At 36.9% G+C, this 20,792-nt stretch overlaps 1 non-coding gene across 1 annotated transcript; it reads right to left on the reverse strand.

Annotated features, from left to right (window-relative positions):
• Positions 1 to 3,568: 3,568 nt before the first annotated feature.
• Positions 3,569 to 3,640, reverse strand: TRNAC-GCA (transfer RNA cysteine (anticodon GCA)). The gene has a single exon. It is a non-coding gene; the product is annotated as a tRNA-Cys (tRNA).
• Between the last annotated feature and the right edge of the window lie 17,152 nt (positions 3,641 to 20,792).

Genomic DNA, 20,792 nt, shown 5'->3' on the forward strand with positions numbered 1-20,792 from the left:
ACCTCGGATCCGATGAATCCATCAATTCATCTTCCCATTTTCTGTGAGGAGGGGGCCCGGGACAGGATTGAATTTCCTGCGGGGATCCTTAATTTTTTTTTATTTTGTTTTTCGTTTCGAATTTCTCATCGGACAAAGACGGGAATTTCAATTATTTGAACTAGTACCGATTGCTGGGGGAGAGGCATACGTAGTCGTAGGTATCGCCATACTGGGGATTCCAAGAGAGACCCACTGGTTTGACTTTTTCAATTGCTTCTGATCCATGAAATGGAATAGGGTACAGAGTACCCATACGTTTCCAGGGAGTACATATACAAATTGTACTCGTTTATTCTACGATACACAATTAACTAACTTAGTAACATAGTTACTCGGGCAGCAGAGTACTATTAAACCTACTCCCTTTTGTTTTCGTGTTTTCGAGATACGATTTTGTGCAATCTCAATTAGTAAAGTAATTAAAAACAATCTATCTATCTTATTCTTATTCAAATTGCATGCTGAATTTAGCTTTCAGTCCCAATCCAAGGAAAAAGAGGGTCCTTACTTTTAATATAAAGTAAAGGATCAAACAATGATCCGTCCCTTTTGTTTCTTTTCCACAGGGGGAATGAATCATTTTTTTTTTCTTTATTTTCTTTATCTTTATATAATATATATTTTTATTTTAGGGTTTCATCGAAGAAGGAGAAAAATCAATAAAGAAAGAATTTGTCGGAATATTAGATCTTTTTTTTTATATCGAGACCCATCCCATACCCATACCTTTATCACATTTCTCTGCCTTCCAGGAGGATTAGATCATTACGAAAACTTCGCTCTTCGAGCTTAACTCCTCCCCCTTTCCATTTCACTCCTACTGTTTAGGTCTGTTACCAATGGAAGGCCGGCAACAGAACACAGGTCAGATGATACCTCGTCGGATGATTCTTATAAAGAAGATGATAGATTTTAGAAACTAAAGAATGAAAAAAAAAAAGATGAGAAATTCAATGGGATTCTTGATTAGATCAGGAATCCCATTTTTGATTCGGTATGGATAAAAGATCTTCCTATGTTATACTATTCAATTCTCGACGATGAATCGATTTAATAGATCAGATATTGTTATTCATATTCATAATATAATATTGAATATTGATCCGATTCAGTATCAACCATCAGGATGCACCCATTGAATTTACAGGAGAAATCTTTTTATTTTTATTTTTTTTTTTCTATGGGATTAGATCCCGAGTTATTGCGAAGCAAAAAAAAACGATGAGATTATGGAAGTCAATATTCTCGCATTTATTGCGACTGCGCTGTTCATTTTAGTTCCTACTGCTTTTTTACTTATCATCTACGTAAAAACAGTCAGTCAAAATGATTAGAATTAAACTTGACTTATTAGCTCTTATCAATGATTGACGAAATAAAAGGGATTCCAATTCCAAGTCTTAAATGAAATTAGAGAACTGGAATCAACAGTATAATAGATGGTGTAGTAGAAAGGTTCATATAGTTCTTTCTACCACACTATCTATTATTATATTGTAAAAATATTGTATTGCATGTATAAAGTTGTATTGTATAAATTCAAAAAATGGATGGGTTTGATATAGACTAGATACAATATCTATCCATATAAATGAAGTAATTGATTGGGCCGTTAACAGATACCCCACGGAGTTCTATAGTCACTTCTTCGGATTTGAAAAATAAGTATAAGTAGTAAACACCACCCATTTTTCATGCTTGAGCCATGACATGAGGTGAGTCAATAAAGCATAAATAGGATTCCTAGAAGTATAAAACTTAAGTGAGCACGGATCACCCGACGCAAGATCTTATTATGCGTAGTACCCCTTTGAACAACCACTACGTCTATGGCATCTCCAGTAGAAAGTACGTATCCACGTAATAGTAGCAGTACTTCCTCTTTGAACAGTCAAGAGGGAAAAACAAATAAAAAAATAGGGGTTGGTTGCTCCTCATTGTAATATCCATAATTATGGTAAGAGCGGGTTCATCGAAATCGAATATTATATTTAGGAATAGGAAGAGTTCGGCTGGAAAAATTTCCTATCATGCGCATTCCTTTGAGTTTCGAAATACGAACAACATCAGAATCAAATCATTCAAATATTGATCGAAAGATCATTGTTCATATATTACTGGATTACCCTAGAATTTTTGAAATGGATTATCTTAAAACGCTTCGCGGAACGGTCCATTAAACATAAGCACCATTGATCCAATTTGATTACTCAACTTAATTAGTAGTACCCCTAGAGTCCACTTCTTCCCCATACTACGAGTGAAAGGGAAAACGTAAAGACCACCATTAAAGCAGCCCAAGCGAGACTTACTATATCCATGTAAATTATCTCCCCGATCTCTATGAATATGAAGGAATTATTCCATTATTAATCACTAATAATAGTGGAATCAATGGTGCAGAGTCAAAATGGCATTTTGCTCTAACGCTATTGATGAACCAATCCAATGAATACAAGAGTTCCTATACTCTAATTACAAGGATCTCCGGTCGAATCGGAAAGCAGTAAGCAAAAGCAAGATATACAACTACCCTTGGAGATCTTAAAGGAATGTTACTAATGAAAGATGTAGGAATAGTAAGACCCATTGTTTGTTTTGTTAGCTTTCATAAGCATAAGAAAAAAAAATGGAATATAAATAGAATATATATATATACCATAAAGATGTAAAAGATAACTATCTTAACTATCTATCACATACCTCTATCTACCCCCCAAGTCTTACTGTCTCTGTTTCTTTCTGTGAAACAATCGGGGGACACCCCATTACGTTCTTGGCAGGGTGTTACAAAAAACGGAGAAGTATTTTTCAACTTTTATTAGAAAATTAGATTCTATATTCTATAATATAGATATAGAATAGTTAGTTATTCTATAACTATAATAGTTATAGTTAAGAGTTGATTACCCATCCAATCCAATATTGATTGGATACCTGAGTAAGTACTCAGGGATTCTCGTGAGTCTGGATACAAAATACAAACTATCCTTAGCCCTTTCCGCAACTCCCAATTTGATTCCCCACCAACCTACCCAATTTAATTCAAGACTCAGTCAGTGGGCACCACCCTAGTAAGGTAGGGTAATTAGGAAGTATTGATAGTGCTTCCTATAATCTCCCTCAGATCCTAGAATAGAAGCAAGGATTGGATTTACATTTAGGAACCGAACCCCCTTTCCTTCGGCTACCCCGATTTTAGGTATCTGACTTTCGTAGTTCTGAATCTCACAATTTCAGTTTTACTATCGATTCGATTGATAAATCAAATACAAAGAAATAGCCCGAACCAACCAGTAATCAGTCATAAATCGGTTTTTTTTCATATTGATACCCGATTTTAACCATAACCAAATGATAAAAATTCAAGTCTTTTTTTTTTATAGAACCTCTGTATTCTTAAAATACAGTATCTACAACCCTAGTCATGCTTCTGTCAGGCAAGAATTTTGTGAGTTCTATTAGCATATGTGAGTTCTATTAGCATAGAAGGATAAGGTATTCCGAAGCTTTTCTTTTGTTGATCAGGCGACACCCGGATTTGAACTGGGGAGAAAGGGATTTGCAGTCCCGCGCCTTACCACTCGGCCATGCCGCCAAAATGATCCAAAATAGACCTAACTCTTTCTTTTTTTTTTTTTTTTGGGGGGGGGGGGTTACTCAACCTTTTTTTGGTTTGAGTTGGATTTTTAAAACGGGTTTCTTTATCCCTTTCCAAAAGGGATCCCTGGGTCCAGGGTTCTCTTGATTGTATAGTGTTTCAAAACATAATATTTTTTTTTATATTGAAACAGAAAAAAGATATTTCTAGGCACAGAGTCCAAAATTCAGAGTAAATTGGAGCCATTAATTATTTCCTGTGAATTCATGAACAGTTCTTGGATTTTGATCTAACGTTTTCTTTCCTTACCTTAATAATTAAATTAATAACATAAGAAAACAAAAAAGTTGATACACGACTAATCAGTATCAATTGTTTTCAATTTCAATTATAACAACATATATGTGTATATGTAAACCCTCGAACATAAATTGTTACACGCATACCTAGTCCTATCCACCTTATCTTATAGGGAATTGTCGTGCTTGAATTTTGCATTGAATATTTTTCTATTGAATAAGTTGAATCTAAATTGGAAATTCGCATATAGCACCCCGAAAAGAGGGGATATGCAGATAACTAGATAGCTATATCTGGATATACTTATACAATGCCCTTTACGCACTTCAATCGTATTCTACTAATTCTACTAACACTAACAAGAGCTCCCTCTTCTCTGTGAATCCTTTTTTGAACAATGGTGGAATCAATGAAATAAGTTAAGTGCTAAAATAAAAACCAACTCGATACTGTTCCGGATTATTCTGTCTTTATCTCATTCATAGAGAATGGATCAAATCATGAATCTATTTCTGGTACCCAATCTTATTTCTGATACCCAATCTTATTTCTGATACCCAATCTTATCGTAATATCATAATAACAGGTAGAAATTGGATCCATTTGTATATTCTATACAAGACTCCATCAGTCTAAGCTAAGGGGCAGAATTTTGTTTCAAGGAATGTTTTATTAATCCATCTCCATTTGGATCCGTCGAAAATTATCTCTCTTTATTCCTCCGTCTATGCCAATTTCATAGGTCTATGGAATTGGATAAAATTTCATGTGATTCAGTAAAAAGAATATACATTCCATCATTGCTCGATCGATCTATATGGTTCGATAAAGACTTAACCAATAATGGGATTTTTTCAATAAATGGGAAACTTAATTAAGATGCTCCGGGATGAAAATGAGGGAATGTCTACAATACCTGGATTTAGTCAGATACAATTTGAAGGATTTTGTAGGTTCATTGATCAGGGCTTGACCGAAGAACTTCATAAGTTTCCAAAAATTGAAGATACAGATCAAGAAATAGAATTTCAATTATTTGTGGAAACATATCAATTGGTGGAACCCTTGATAAAAGAGAGAGATGCTGTGTATGAATCACTCACGTATTCTTCTGAATTATATGTACCCGCAGGATTAATTTGGAACCCGGTAGAGATATGCAAGAGCAAACCGTATTTATTGGAAATATTCCTCTAATGAATTCCCTGGGAACCTCTATAGTAAATGGAATATACAGGATTGTGATCAATCAAATATTGCAAAGCCCCGGTATTTATTACCGTTCAGAATTGGACCATAACGGAATTGCTGTCTATACCGGCACAATAATATCAGATTGGGGAGGAAGGTCAGAATTAGAGATTGATAGAAAAGCAAGAATATGGGCCCGCGTGAGTAGGAAACAAAAAATATCTATTCTAGTTCTACTATCAGCTATGGGGTCGAATCTAAGAGAAATTCTGGATAATGCTTGCTACCCTGAAATTTTCTTGTCTTTCCTGAATGAAAAGGAAAAAAAAAAGATCGGGTCAAGGGAAAATGCCATTTTGGAGTTTTATCAACAATTTGCGTGTGTAGGTGGGGATCCAGTATTTTCGGAGTCCTTATGTAAGGAATTACAAAAGACATTTTTTCAACAAAGATGTGAATTAGGAAGGATTGGTCGACGAAACATGAACCGGAGACTGAATCTTGATATACCTCAGAACAATACATTTTTGTTACCACGAGATATATTGGCTGCTGCGGATCATTTGATCGGAATGAAATTTGGAATGGGCACACTTGACGATATGAATCACTTGAAAAATAAACGTATTCGTTCTGTAGCAGATCTGTTACAGGATCAATTGGGTTTGGCTCTGGTTCGTTTAGAAAATGTGGTTCGAGGAACTATATGTGGAGCAATCAGGTATAAATTAATACCGACTCCTCAGAATTTGGTAACTTCAACTCCATTAACAACTACTTATGAATCCTTTTTTGGATTACACCCTTTATCTCAAGTTTTGGATCGAACGAATCCATTGACACAAATAGTTCATGGGCGAAAATTGAGTTATTTGGGTCCTGGAGGATTAACTGGTCGAACTGCTAGTTTTCGGATACGGGATATCCACCCTAGTCATTATGGACGTATTTGTCCAATTGACACGTCCGAAGGGATCAATGTTGGACTTATTGGGTCCTTAGCTATTCATGCGAGGATTGGTTATTGGGGGTCTATAGAGAGTCCATTTTATGAGATATCTGAGAGATCTAAAGAGGTACTGGTGGTTTATTTAGCACCAAGTATAGATGAATACTATATGGTAGCGACAGGAAATTCTTTGGCCTTGAACCAGGATATTCAAGAAGAACAGGTTGTTCCAGTTCGATACCGTCAAGAATTCCTGACTATTGCATGGGAACAGATTCATCTTCGAAGCATTTTTCCCTTCCAATATTTTTCTATTGGAGCTTCCCTCATTCCTTTTATTGAGCATAATGATGCGAATCGGGCTTTAATGAGTTCTAATATGCAGCGCCAAGCAGTTCCGCTTTCTCGGTCCGAGAAGTGTATTGTTGGAACTGGGTTGGAACGCCAAGCGGCTCTAGATTCGGGGGTTTCTGCTATAGCCGAATGCGAGGGAAAGATTATTTATACCGATACTGACAAGATCATTTTATCAGGTAATGGAGACACTATAAGCATTCCATTAGTTATGTATCAACGTTCCAACAAAAACACTTGTATGCATCAAAAACCTCAGGCTACGCGGGGTAAATGCATTAAAAAGGGACAAATTTTAGCGGGTGGTGCGGCTACTGTTGGCGGTGAACTCGCTTTGGGAAAAAATGTATTAGTAGCTTATATGCCATGGGAAGGCTACAATTTTGAAGACGCGGTACTCATTAGTGAGCGTTTGGTATATGCCGATATTTATACTTCTTTTCACATCCGGAAATATGAAATTCAGACTCATGTGACAAGCCAAGGTCCTGAAAGAATCACTAGGGAAATACCCCATTTGGAAGCTCATTTACTCCGCAATTTAGACAGAAACGGAATTGTGATGCTGGGATCTTGGGTAGAAACAGGTGATATTTTAGTAGGTAAATTAACGCCTCAGGCGGCGAAAGAATCATCGTATGCTCCAGAAGATAGATTATTACGAGCCATACTTGGCATTCAGGTATCCACTGCAAAGGAAACTTGTCTAAAATTACCTATAGGGGGAAGGGGCCGGGTTATTGATGTGAGATGGATCCAGAAAAAAAAAAAGTCCAGTTATAATCCAGAAATTATTCGTGTATATATTTCACAGAAACGTGAAATCAAAGTAGGTGATAAAGTAGCTGGAAGGCATGGGAATAAAGGTATCATTTCGAAAATTTTGCCTAGACAAGATATGCCTTATTTGCAAGATGGAACACCAGTGGATATGGTCTTCAACCCATTAGGAGTACCTTCGCGAATGAATGTGGGACAGATATTTGAATGCTCTCTCGGGTTAGCGGGGAACTTGCTGGACAGACATTATAGAATAGCACCCTTTGATGAAAGATATGAGCAAGAAGCTTCGAGAAAATTAGTGTTTTCTGAATTATATGAAGCCAGAAAGCAAACAGCAAATCCATGGGTCTTTGAACCCGAGTATCCAGGAAAAAGCAGAATATTTGATGGAAGAACAGGAGATCCTTTTGAACAACCTGTTATAATAGGAAAACCCTATATCCTGAAATTAATTCATCAAGTTGATGATAAAATCCATGGGCGCTCCAGTGGACATTATGCACTTGTTACACAACAACCCCTTAGAGGGAGGGCCAAGCAAGGGGGACAACGAGTAGGAGAAATGGAAGTTTGGGCTCTAGAGGGATTTGGTGTTGCGCATATTTTACAAGAGATGCTTACTTATAAATCCGATCATATTAGAGCTCGCCAGGAAGTACTTGGTACTATGATTATTGGAGGAACAATACCTAACCCGGAGGATGCTCCCGAATCTTTTCGATTACTCGTTCGAGAACTACGGTCTTTGGCTCTGGAACTGAATCATTTCCTTGTATCTGAGAAGAACTTCCAGATTCATAGGAAGGAAGCTTGATCGGAATGAATCCGAATTTTTCTTCTATGATCGATCGGTATAAACATCAACAACTTCGAATTGGATCGGTTTCTCCCCAACAAATAAGTACGTGGGCCACCAAAATCCTACCTAATGGAGAAATAGTTGGAGAGGTGACAAAACCCTATACTTTTCATTACAAAACCAATAAACCGGAAAAAGATGGATTGTTTTGTGAAAGAATCTTTGGACCTATTAAAAGTGGAATTTGTGCTTGTGGAAATTATCGAGTGATCGGAGATGAAAAAGAAGACCCAAAATTTTGTGAACAATGCGGAGTCGAATTTGTTGATTCTCAGGTACGAAGATATCAAATGGGATACATCAAACTGGCATGCCCAGTGACTCATGTGTGGTATTTGAAACGTCTTCCCAGTTATATCGCGAATTTTTTAGATAAACCCCTTAAGGAATTAGAAGGCCTAGTATACTGCGATGTGTGATTTGATCGAAATCTTGATTTTACAGATTCGGAATGAGAAACTGTCACCCCATTCAATCCGATTGGGATGCCCCGACTCTGACATGTCTCTTTGGAGGAGGAACATGAAGCTCAGAATTATGGGTGTATTAAATACTTCCAAATAGAAAAGGGAATTGATCCATGGTCGATTCCATAATAGATAAATCGGAATTGCTAGTTATACCTCGTGAAAAAAAAAACTTCTTTCGTGGAATTAGCCATTCCATTTGTTTTCGAAAGAGATTCCATTCAAGTAAACAAATATGGCATGGTTACAGGAGTTTATCCATCGCATATATGCTTCAAAGGATATCATAGCATAACCATCGAGGTGAAGTAGGGACCTAAAAGATCGAATGAAACGATGCATAGACAAGTAAATCCCTTATGAGATGAGTGAGTTCGAAGATATTCGAATTTTTATTTGAATTATTAAAATAAAAGGAATTTCTCATTCGAAGGGAAGTAGACTACTCAAAAATTTCTCATTTCCTTTCTGTCGTAATTGAATTGAATAACTAATTCATAAAGTAAAAGTAAGAATGAATAATGAGATATTGGTTGGTCCTCGCTGTGAACTTGAGTAAGGAGTAAATCTTTATGGGGCTTTCTAGAACAAAATGGGAATTGGAAAAAAAGAACCCCTTTCTTTATTTGATGTAACTACTTGAGCCGGATGAGAGGAAACCTTCACGTCCGATTTTTAAGGGGGGAATTCATAGGAACCTATCCCAATTTTTCTTTTGCTAGGCCCGTTGCTAAAAAACCCACTTTCTTACGATTACGAGGTTCATTCGAATATGAAATCCAATCCTGGAAATACAGCATCCCACTTTTTTTTACTACCCAAGGCTTCGATACATTTCGAAATCGAGAAATCTCTACTGGAGCGAGTGCTATCAGAGAACAATTAGCCGATCTGGATTTGCGAATTATTACAGATCATTCATTGGCAGAATGGAAGGAATTAGGGGAAGAGGGTATCCACCGGGAATGAATGGGAAGATAGAAAAATTGGAAGAAGAAAGGATTTTTTGGTTAGACGCATAGAATTAGCTAAGCATTTTATCCGAACAAACGTGGAACCAGAGTGGATGGTTTTGTGCTTATTACCAGTTCTTCCTCCCGAGTTGAGACCCATTATTCAGATAGATGGGGGTAAACTAATGAGCTCGGATATTAATGAACTCTATCGAAGAGTTATCTATCGGAACAATACTCTTACTGATCCATTAACAACAAGTAGATCCACACCAGGGGAATTAGTAATGTGTCAGGAGAAATTGGTACAAGAAGCCGTGGATACACTTCTTGATAATGGGATCCGCGGACAACCAATGAGGGACGGTCATAATAAAGTTTACAAATCGTTTTCAGATGTAATTGAAGGCAAAGAGGGGAGATTTCGCGAGACTTTACTTGGTAAACGAGTCGATTATTCGGGTCGTTCCGTCATTGTTGTGGGCCCTTCGCTTTCATTACATCGGTGTGGATTGCCTCGAGAAATAGCAATAGAGCTTTTCCAGACATTTTTAATTCGTGGTTTAATCAGACAACATCTTGCTTCCAACATAGGGATTGCTAAAAGTAAAATTAGGGAAAAAGAACCAATTGTATGGGAAATACTTCAAGAAGTTATGCAGGGGCATCCCGTATTGCTGAATAGAGCACCCACCCTGCATAGATTAGGCATACAGGCGTTCCAGCCTATTTTAGTGGAAGGACGTGCTATTTGTTTACATCCATTAGTTCGTAAGGGATTCAATGCAGACTTTGATGGGGATCAAATGGCTGTTCATGTACCTTTATCTTTGGAAGCTCAAGCGGAGGCTCATTTACTTATGTTTTCTCATATGAATCTCTTGTCTCCAGCTATTGGGGATCCCATTTCCATACCAACGCAAGATATGCTTATGGGACTCTATATATTAACAATCGGGAATCGTCGAGGTATTTGTGCAAATAGGTATAATCCATGGAATCGCGGACACTATAAAAATAAAATAGTTGGCGATAATAACTATAAGTATACGAAAGGGAAAGAACCTTATTTTTGTAGTTCCTATGATGCACTTGGAGCTTATCGTCAGAAACGAATCAATTTAGATAGCCCTTTGTGGCTCCGGTGGCGACTAGATCAACGTGTCATTGCCTCAAGAGAACTTCCTAGAGAAGTTCAATATGAATCCTCGGGAACCTATCATGAGATTTATGGACACTATTTAATAGTGAAAAGTGTCAAAAAAGAAATCCTTTGTATATACATTCGAACCACAGTTGGTCATATTTCTTTTTATAGAGAAATAGAAGAAGCCATACAAGGGTTTTGCCGGGCCTACTCATACGGTGCCTAAGCTAAGTAATTATGTGATATCCGGGCGAGCCTCCCTGGTTCAACCGGTATCCTAATTCCTTAATTTCTACGTGAATCAAGATCGAGGAAAGGAAGTCTTCGAATCACTGACTCAACCCCATTGGCGAATCCCACTCAGCGGAATACGGAGGTACTTATGGCGGAACGGCCCGATCTGGTCTTTCACAATAAAGTGATAGATGGAACTGTCATGAAACGACTTATTAGCAGATTAATAGATCACTTCGGGATGGCATATACATCACATATACTGGATCAAGTAAAGACTCTGGGTTTCCGGCAAGCCACCGCTACATCCATTTCATTAGGAATTGATGATCTTTTAACAATACCTTCTAAAGGATGGCTAGTCCAAGATGCTGAACAACAAAGTTTTATTTTAGAAAAGCACCATCATTATGGGAATGTACACGCGGTAGAAAAATTACGTCAATCCATTGAGATATGGTATGCTACAAGTGAATATTTGAGACAGGAAATGCATCTTAATTTTAGGATGACTGATCCTTCTAATCCAGTCCATATAATGTCCTTTTCGGGAGCTAGAGGAAATGCATCTCAGGTACACCAATTAGTAGGTATGAGGGGATTAATGTCGGATCCCCAAGGACAAATGATTGATTTACCCATTCAAAGCAATTTACGCGAAGGACTTTCTTTAACGGAATATATCATTTCCTGCTATGGGGCCCGCAAAGGAGTTGTGGATACTGCTGTACGAACATCAGATGCTGGATACCTCACGCGTAGACTTGTTGAAGTAGTTCAACACATTGTTGTACGTAGAACGGATTGTGGCACTATCCGAGGTATTTCCGTGAGTCCCCGAAATGGGATGACGGAAAAAATTATGATCCAAACATTAATTGGTCGTGTATTAGCAGACGATATATATATGGGTCTACGGTGTATCGCCGCTCGAAATCAAGATATCGGGATTGGACTTGTCAATCGCTTCATAACTTTTCAGGCACAACCAATATATATTCGAACTCCCTTCACTTGCCGTAGTACATCTTGGATCTGTCGATTATGTTATGGTCGAAGTCCCATCATGGTGACCTGGTTGAATTAGGGGAAGCAGTGGGTATCATTGCGGGTCAATCAATTGGTGAACCCGGGACTCAACTAACATTAAGAACTTTTCATACTGGTGGAGTATTCACAGGTGGTACTGCAGAACAGGTACGAGCTCCTTTTAATGGAAAAATTAAATTAAATGAGGATTTGGTTCATCCAACACGTACACGTCATGGGCATCCTGCTTTTCTATGTTATATAGACCTGTATGTCACTATTGAGAGTCAAGGCATTATTCATAGTGTGAATATTCCACCAAAAAGTTTTCTTTTAGTTCAAAATGGTCAATATGTGGAATCAGAACAAGTGATCGCCGAGATTCGCGCTGGAACATCCACTTTGAATTTTAAAGAAAGAGTTCGAAAACATATTTATTCTGATTCAGAGGGAGAAATCCACTGGAGTACCGACGTGTACCATGCACCTGAATATACATATGGTAATGTTCATCTCTTACCAAAAACAAGCCATTTATGGATATTATCGGGGGATCCGTGCAGATCTAATATAGTGCCTTTTTCCCCCCACAGGGATCAAGATCAAATGAATGTTCATTCTCTTCCTGTCGAACAGAGATATATTTCTGGCCTCTCAGTGACTAATGATCGAGTGAGACACAAATTGTTTAGTTCGGGTCCTTTCGGTAAAAAAGTAGATAGGGGTTTTGATTATTCAAGACCAGATCGAATCATATCCAATGGTCATTGGAATTTCATATACCCTGCCATTCTCTACGAGAATTCTGATTTATTGGGGAAGAGGCGAAGAAATAGATTCATACTCCCATTCCAATATGATCAAGAACGAGAGAAAGAACTAATGTCCTGTTCTGGTATCTCGATTGAAATACTCATAACTGGTATTTTACGTAAAAATAGTATTCTTGCTTATTTCGACGATCCCCAATACAGAAGAAGCAATTCAGGAATTACTAAATATGGTACCATAGAGGTGGATTTCATCCTAAAAAAAGAAGATTTGATTGAATATCGAGGAGCAAAAGAATTTAGGCCGAAATACCAAATGAAAGTAGATCGCTTTTTTTTCATTCCCGAAGAAGTGCATATTTTACCCGGATCTTCGTCCATAATGGTACGGAACAATAGTCTCATTGGAGTAGGTACACGAATAGCTTTAAATACAAGAAGCCGAGTAGGTGGATTGGTCCGAGTGGAGAGGAAAAAGAAAAAGATTGAACTGAAAATATTTTCAGGAGATATCCATTTTCCCGGAGAAACAGATAAAATCTCTCGGCATAGCGGCATCTTGGTACCACCAGAAACGGGAGAAAAAAATTCTAAGGACTCAAAAAAATTGAAAAATTGGATCTATGTCCAACGGATTACACCCATCAAGAAAAAGTATTTTGTTTCGGTTCGGCCTGTAGTCACATATGAAATAGCCGATGGCATAAATTTAGCAACGCTTTTCCCCCAGGATCCGTTGCAGGAAAGAGATAATGTGCAACTCCGAGTTGTCAATTATATCCTTTATGGAAACGGCAAACCCATTCGAGGAATCTCTCACACAAATATTCAATTAGTTCGAACTTGTTTAGTATTGAATTGGGACCAAGGACGAAATGGTTCTATAGAAGAAGTCCATGCTTCCCTTGTTGAAGTAAGGACAAATGATCTGATTCGAAATTTCATAAGAATTGACTTAGTTAAGTCCCCTATTTCGTATACCGAAAAAAGGAATGATAGGGGAGGTTCGGGATTGAATCTCGATAATGGATCAGATCGCACCAATATTAATCCTTTTTACCCCAAGGCGAAGATTCAATCACTTACCCAACATCAAGGGACTATTCATATGTTGCTGAATAAAAATAAGCAATGCCAATCTTTTCTAATTTTGTCATCATCTAATTGTTCTCGAATTGGTCCATTCAATGGTTCCAAATCTCTCAGTGTGAGAAAAAAATCAATTAAAGAAGATTCCACGATTGCTATTAGCAATTTGTTAGGTCCCCTGGGTACTGTATCTAAAATTGCGAATTTTTATTCATCTTACTGCTTAATAACTTATAATCAGATCTTCTTAAATAAATATTTGCGACTTGAGAATTTAAAACAGCCTTTCAGAGCTATTCAATATTATTTAATAGATGAAAATGGGGGAATTTACAATCGCGATCCATGTAGTAACATCATTTTGAATCCATTCGATTTAAATTGGTGCTTTCTCCATCACAATTATTGTGAGAAGACATCCACAACAATTAGCCTTGGGCAGTTTATTTGTGAAAATGTATGTATATCAAAATATGGACCGCGCATAAAATCTGGTCAAGTTATAATTGTTCATGTTGACTCCTTAGTAATAAGATCGGCTAAGCCTCATTTGGCCACTCCGGGAGCAACCGTTCATGGCCATTATGGAGAAATTCTTTATGAAGGAGATACATTAGTTACATTTATATATGAAAAATCGAGATCGGGTGATATAACGCAGGGTCTTCCAAAAGTGGAACAGGTGTTAGAAGTGCGTTCAATTCATTCAATATCGATGAACTTGGAGAAGAGGGTTGAAGGTTGGAACGCACATATAACAAAAATTCTTGGAAATCCTTGGGGATTTTTAATTGGAGCTGAGCTAACCATAGCGCAAAGTCGTATTTCTTTGGTTAATAAGATCCAAAAGGTTTATCGATCCCAGGGGGTGCAGATCCATAATAGGCATATAGAGATTATTGTACGTCAAATAACATCAAAAGTGTTAGTTTCAGAAGATGGAATGTCTAATGTTTTTTCACCCGGAGAACTAATCGGATTGTTGCGAGCGGAACGCACAGGGCGCGCTTTAGAAGAAGCAATCTGTTACCGAGCCATTTTATTGGGAATAACGAAGGCATCTCTGAATACTCAAAGTTTCATATCTGAAGCGAGTTTTCAAGAAACCGCCCGAGTTTTGGCAAAAGCCGCTCTACGAGGTCGTATTGATTGGTTGAAAGGCCTGAAAGAGAATGTTGTTCTGGGGGGTATGATACCTGTTGGTACCGCATTTAAAGGATTAGTGCATCGTTCTAGGCAACACAACAACATTCCTTTGGAAATAAAAAAGAAGAATCTATTCGAGGGGAAAATAAGAGATATTTTTTTCCACCACAGAGAATTATTGGGTTTTTGCATACAAAAGACTTTCCATGATACAGCAGAACAATCATTTACAGGATTTAATGATTCCTAATAAGAGCATATTCATTCTTTTCTTTTAACTTTGAACTATATATCTATATATATATGGTATGTATGGTCCAGTCATTTGATTTGTTAATGTTAATAAAGATAATAACGAATAGAAAGTAATTAATGACTTGGACCGTGTATCAACGGCCAATCCCTGGCAGAAGGTTCCGTCGGAACAATTATTTATTTCAAGGTACCTTGTTTCTTAACAAAAAAAAAGGGAAAGTGTGGGGTGAAATGACAAGAAGATACTGGAACATCAATTTAGAAGAGATGATGGAAGCGGGAGTGCATTTTGGTCATGGTACTAGGAAATGGAATCCTAGAATGTCACCTTACATCTCCGCAAAGCGTAAAGGTATTCATATTACAAATCTTACTAGAACGGCTCGTTTTTTGTCAGCAGCTTGTGATTTAGTTTTTGATGCAGCAAGTAGGGGAAAGCACTTTTTAATAGTTGGTACCAAAAGTCAAGCTGCGGATTCAGTAGCAGCAGCTGCAATAAGGGTTCGGTGTCATTATGTTAATAAAAAATGGCTCGGGGGTATGTTAACAAATTGGTCTACTACAGAAACGAGACTTCATAAATTCAGGGACTTGAGAGCGGAGGCGGGGAAACTCAAACGTCTCCCGAAAAGAGACGCAGCAATGTTGAAGAGACAATTATCTCACTTGCAAACATATCTGGGTGGGATCAAATATATGACGGAGTTACCCGAGATTGTAATCATCGTTGATCAGCAAGAAGAATATACGGCTCTTCGAGAATGTCTCACTTTGGGTATTCCGACGATTTGTTTAATCGATACAAATTGTGACCCGGATCTCGCAGATATTTCGATTCCAGCCAACGATGACGCTATAGCTTCAATCCGATTGATTCTTAACAAATTAGTATCCGCAATTTGTGAGGGTCGTTCTAGCTATATAAGAAATCATTGATTAATAATAAGATTAAGATAAGTCAATAACTTTTTGAACTCTATAGATTGATTGAATCGGTTACCATTCCTGAATCTCAAAAAAGAGATAAAAATGGATGGGGATATTCTGTGATTCCTTGGCACCTGAAATATGCGATTAAAGTCAAAGTGGGCGAGTCGAGAAAGAGATGGTTGAATCAAAATAATTAAAATTCCTTTTTTAGTTCTATTTCTGTCAGAGGGTAATATGAATTTTATACTATGTTCCATAAGCACACTAAGGGATATATACGATATATCTGGTGTGGAAGTGGGCCAACATTTATATTGGCAAATAGGGGGTTTCCAAGTCCACGCCCAAGTACTTATTACTTCTTGGGTCGTAATTGCTATCTTATTAGGTTCAGCCGCTATAGCTGTTCGGAATCCACAAACCGTTCCAACCGACGGTCAGAATTTTTTCGAATATGTCCTTGAATTCATTCGAGACCTGAGCAAAACTCAGATTGGAGAAGATTATGGCCCCTGGGTTCCTTTTATTGGAACTATGTTTCTATTTATTTTTGTTTCTAACTGGTCGGGTGCTCTTTTACCTTGGAAAATCATACAGTTACCTCATGGAGAGTTAGCAGCACCTACGAATGATATAAATACTACTGTTGCTTTAGCTTTACCCACATCAGTGGCATATTTCTATGCAGGTCTTACCAAAAAAGGGTTGGGTTATTTCGGTAAATACATTCAACCAACTCCAATACTTTTACCAATTAACATCCTAGAAGATTTCACAAAACCTTTATCACTTAGTTTTCGACTTTTCGGGAATATATTGGCTGATGAATTAGTAGTTGTTGTTCTTGTTTCTTTAGTACCTTCAGTAGTTCCTATACCTGTCATGTTCCTTGGATTATTCACAAGCGGGATTCAAGCTCTTATTTTTGCAACCTTAGCCGCGGCTTATATAGGTGAATCCATGGAGGGTCATCATTGACTAGCTTTCGAAAAAAAAAAGCTTATCCCAACTCTCGAGTGTCTCAAGATAATCTACTGGGGGAACACAATATATCCAAACGAGACATGTATGGTCTAGAGTAGGAACAAAAAAGATGTACGATATTTGGGAATTGTAAAAAAAAAAAGGAAAGAGATCTAAAAGATCTTTTTCCTAAGATTGACTTTATGGTCCATTTATGTTATGTCTCTCTAATCAATATTCTATGATATGATCATATTTGTTCAGTCAATTACTCTATTTTTTTTTTCATAATTTGACTAAGAATTGTTATCTTATCTGTCTCCGACATGCGCCTAAAACAAAAAGAGTATGTTCTATAGAAAGAATAATTCCATTCTTATTTGATTTGATTCAATTTGATTCAACGATTGATCAAAGTTGTCATTAATTGCAATCAAATCTTTATACGTAATGATTCGGGCTGACGATCCCATCCATTTATATTCATGCAGGGGGTCGCGATAATGATAAGTAAAAGGAAGAGAAGAGTTTACAAGCAAATAAGATTCATAAAAAAGTCGATTAGGGGGTCGTGCTGAGCTAGGTATGGATATATATGTGTAGTGTAATGGCTATAAGCCAATTCCTGTGTATGTTTCGAAGCATGATTCTATTCTTCGACTAGAATCCGATTCAACAGCATAAAGAATGGTTTACGTTATGCAAGAAACACATGTATATGTGATATTAGATATTCATTAATTATCCATATATGGACTATACATACAAATAAAATAATAGAAATATATATTCTATTCTATTTTTTATTTATTATATTATTATTATTTTTTATTTTATATTATAATATTATTTTATATTTTGTATATAATATATTATTATTATTTATATTATATATATATTATATATAATATATATATATTTATTCTTTCCTACTACTGAATTTGAATTCAATAGGAGTTCTTCCGTTTTATTTTATCTGTGACTGGGGATTGAATGAATAAACAATAAACAGATGAAGTCAAGCATATAGAGGAGAACAGAACGTGCCAAGAATAAAAAGAGTGGCTTAGACCAAAGAAATGGAATAACTAGAACCTTTTGGATTTACAAAGACTACACGGTAGAAATTATAAAGGAGATATTGAAGTCGTTCTGCTGATTCAGGGATATCATTACCTCAATTCACTTTTGAGTTCTTAGTTACTTCGGGCGGATGGGTCTTAATGATGAAATAATAAGTAATAATTCATTGGTTGATTGTATCATTAACCATTTCTTTATTTTGGTGTGAGGAGCTTACCATGAATCCACTGATTTCTGCCGCTTCTGTTATTGCTGCTGGGTTGGCCGTAGGGCTTGCTTCTATTGGACCTGGGGTTGGCCAAGGTACTGCTGCGGGCCAAGCCGTAGAAGGTATCGCGAGACAACCAGAAGCAGAGGGTAAAATACGAGGTACTTTATTGCTTAGTCTGGCTTTCATGGAAGCTTTAACAATTTATGGGCTAGTCGTGGCATTAGCGCTTTTATTTGCGAATCCTTTTGTTTAATCCCATAAATATGAAAAATACGTCCTAATTTTCTTATTTTATTTTTTTGCTGTGTACCCGTCTCTTGCTTCTTAGAATTAGATCAACACTTCACCCCTATCATCTAATCACTTGTTGGTCTAATCACTTGTTCGTTGAAACAATACCCCGGGGAAGGACTAATTTGAGGATGAGGAATTAGCGAATCCACTCGCTTTCTTCCTTCCCGCCTTTAATGGAAGGGGAACCCCCCCCCCTTTTTTTTTTATTAGTTTGACTTTTATTTTATTAGATTAGGATGGAGCAAACATGAGGCCTGGGGTCTAGGGCTAATAAGTGTCTTATTGAGAACTTCTATAATCCATAATATAAATATAATAAATAATAAAAAAAAATTAGAATAGATTCAATTTCTTTATTTTTATTTTAAATAAGGAAATTAAGAAAAAAAAAAAGAGATCAATCAAACAAAACAGAGGGGATCAGGTGATACAAAAAGAACTCTGTTCGATTTTCTTAGTCCTATCTACAAGAGGAGATCATATGAAAAATGTAACCGATTCTTTCGTTTACTTGGGTCATTGGCCATCCGCCGGGAGTTTAGGGTTTAATACCAATATTTTAGCAACAAATCCAATAAATCTAAGTGTAGTGCTTGGTGTATTGATCTTTTTTGGAAAGGGAGTGTGTGCGAGTTGTTTATTTCAAGAATAGGCTGGATCCAACCAGCTGCATTTTTTTTTTTTTTTGTTTATTTAATTAAATAAGAAAGAAAGGTGCACGATCTCGACGAATTACTTCTGAATAAATTAAGAAATCATATGTAAGAACCATAGCATTTCGTGATTCATTGGTAAACCTTTGATTCTCTATTAGCCAATAATGAATGTGGGCCCATTAACATGGTTAAAGGTAAACCCTTTGAAGTCGAGGCACAAGAAGGTACTCTTTCTACCACTATGCTAGTAGGAGATAAGGAGATAGTTTAAAAATTTATATTAATATAATAGTTGGCAATTTATCTGATATAGAACACTCATATCGATAAAAAAATTTGAACCGTTTACTGGAAAACGGGTTTCTCGCACTTTTTATCCAATACCGAATTGACGACCTATGTATAAAATATAAAAGAAGATCAATTTTTTGGATTTGACGAAAAAAAAAAAAATAAAAAATTAATAAAAAATTTAAAATAACTAAAAAAGAAACAACTTTGCTGGCAATTACAGATTTTTTGTCTGGTCGAGTCGGAAGAGCCCTCCTAATATTCTGGTTTTGTATTAGTTTCGATGTCTTGGAATGGAATACGAACAGAGCAGAGAGGGTAAGCTCATCAATTAAAAGATATGGGGGTGCCCCCTAAATAACTGAGCGTGAGAGCCAAATGAATCGAAAGATTCATGTTTGGTTCGGGAAGAGATCATGGAAGTTTAGTTGTGAAATAAATGAGAAGGTAATCTACTTTCATTAAGTGATTTATTAGATAATCGAAAACAGAGGATCTTGAGTGCTATTCGAAATTCAGAAGAACTACGTGGAGGAGCCATTGAGCAGCTCGAAAAAGCCCGAGCTCGCTTACGTAAAGTAGAAACGGAGGCGGATGAGTTTCGGGTGAATGGATACTCTGAGATAGAACGAGAAAAATCGAATTTGATTAATGCCACATATGAGACTTTGGAACGATTAGAAAGTTACAAAAATGAAACCATTCATTTTGAACAACAAAGAGCAATTAATCAGGTCCGACAACGCGTTTTTGAGCAAGCCTTACAAGGAGCTCTAGGAACTTTGAATAGTTGTTTGAACAGCGAGTTACATCTACGAACTATCAGTGCTAATATTGGCATGCTCGGAGCCATGAAAGAAATAACAGATTAGACCTTCTACCACGAGGCATTATTTTTTTTTTTCTCCCTTTGCTTCCGAAAAAGAATTAAGAGGCACTAATGGTAACCCTTCGAGCTGACGAAATTAGTAATATTATCCGCGAGCGTATTGAACAATATAGTATAGAAGTAAAAATTTTGAATACCGGCACCGTACTTCAAGTGGGCGACGGCATTGCTCGTATTCATGGTCTTGATGAAGTAATGGCAGGAGAATTAGTAGAGTTTGAAGAGGGTACAATAGGCATTGCTCTGAATTTAGAATCAAATAATGTTGGTGTTGTATTAATGGGTAACGGTTTGATGATACAAGAA

Source organism: Aristolochia californica, unplaced genomic scaffold, assembly GCF_029961685.1.
Source record: "Aristolochia californica isolate CCGP_79_NKW_82.1479 unplaced genomic scaffold, dmAriCali1.0.hap1 SCAF_233, whole genome shotgun sequence".
Lineage (NCBI taxonomy): Eukaryota > Viridiplantae > Streptophyta > Magnoliopsida > Piperales > Aristolochiaceae > Aristolochia > Aristolochia californica.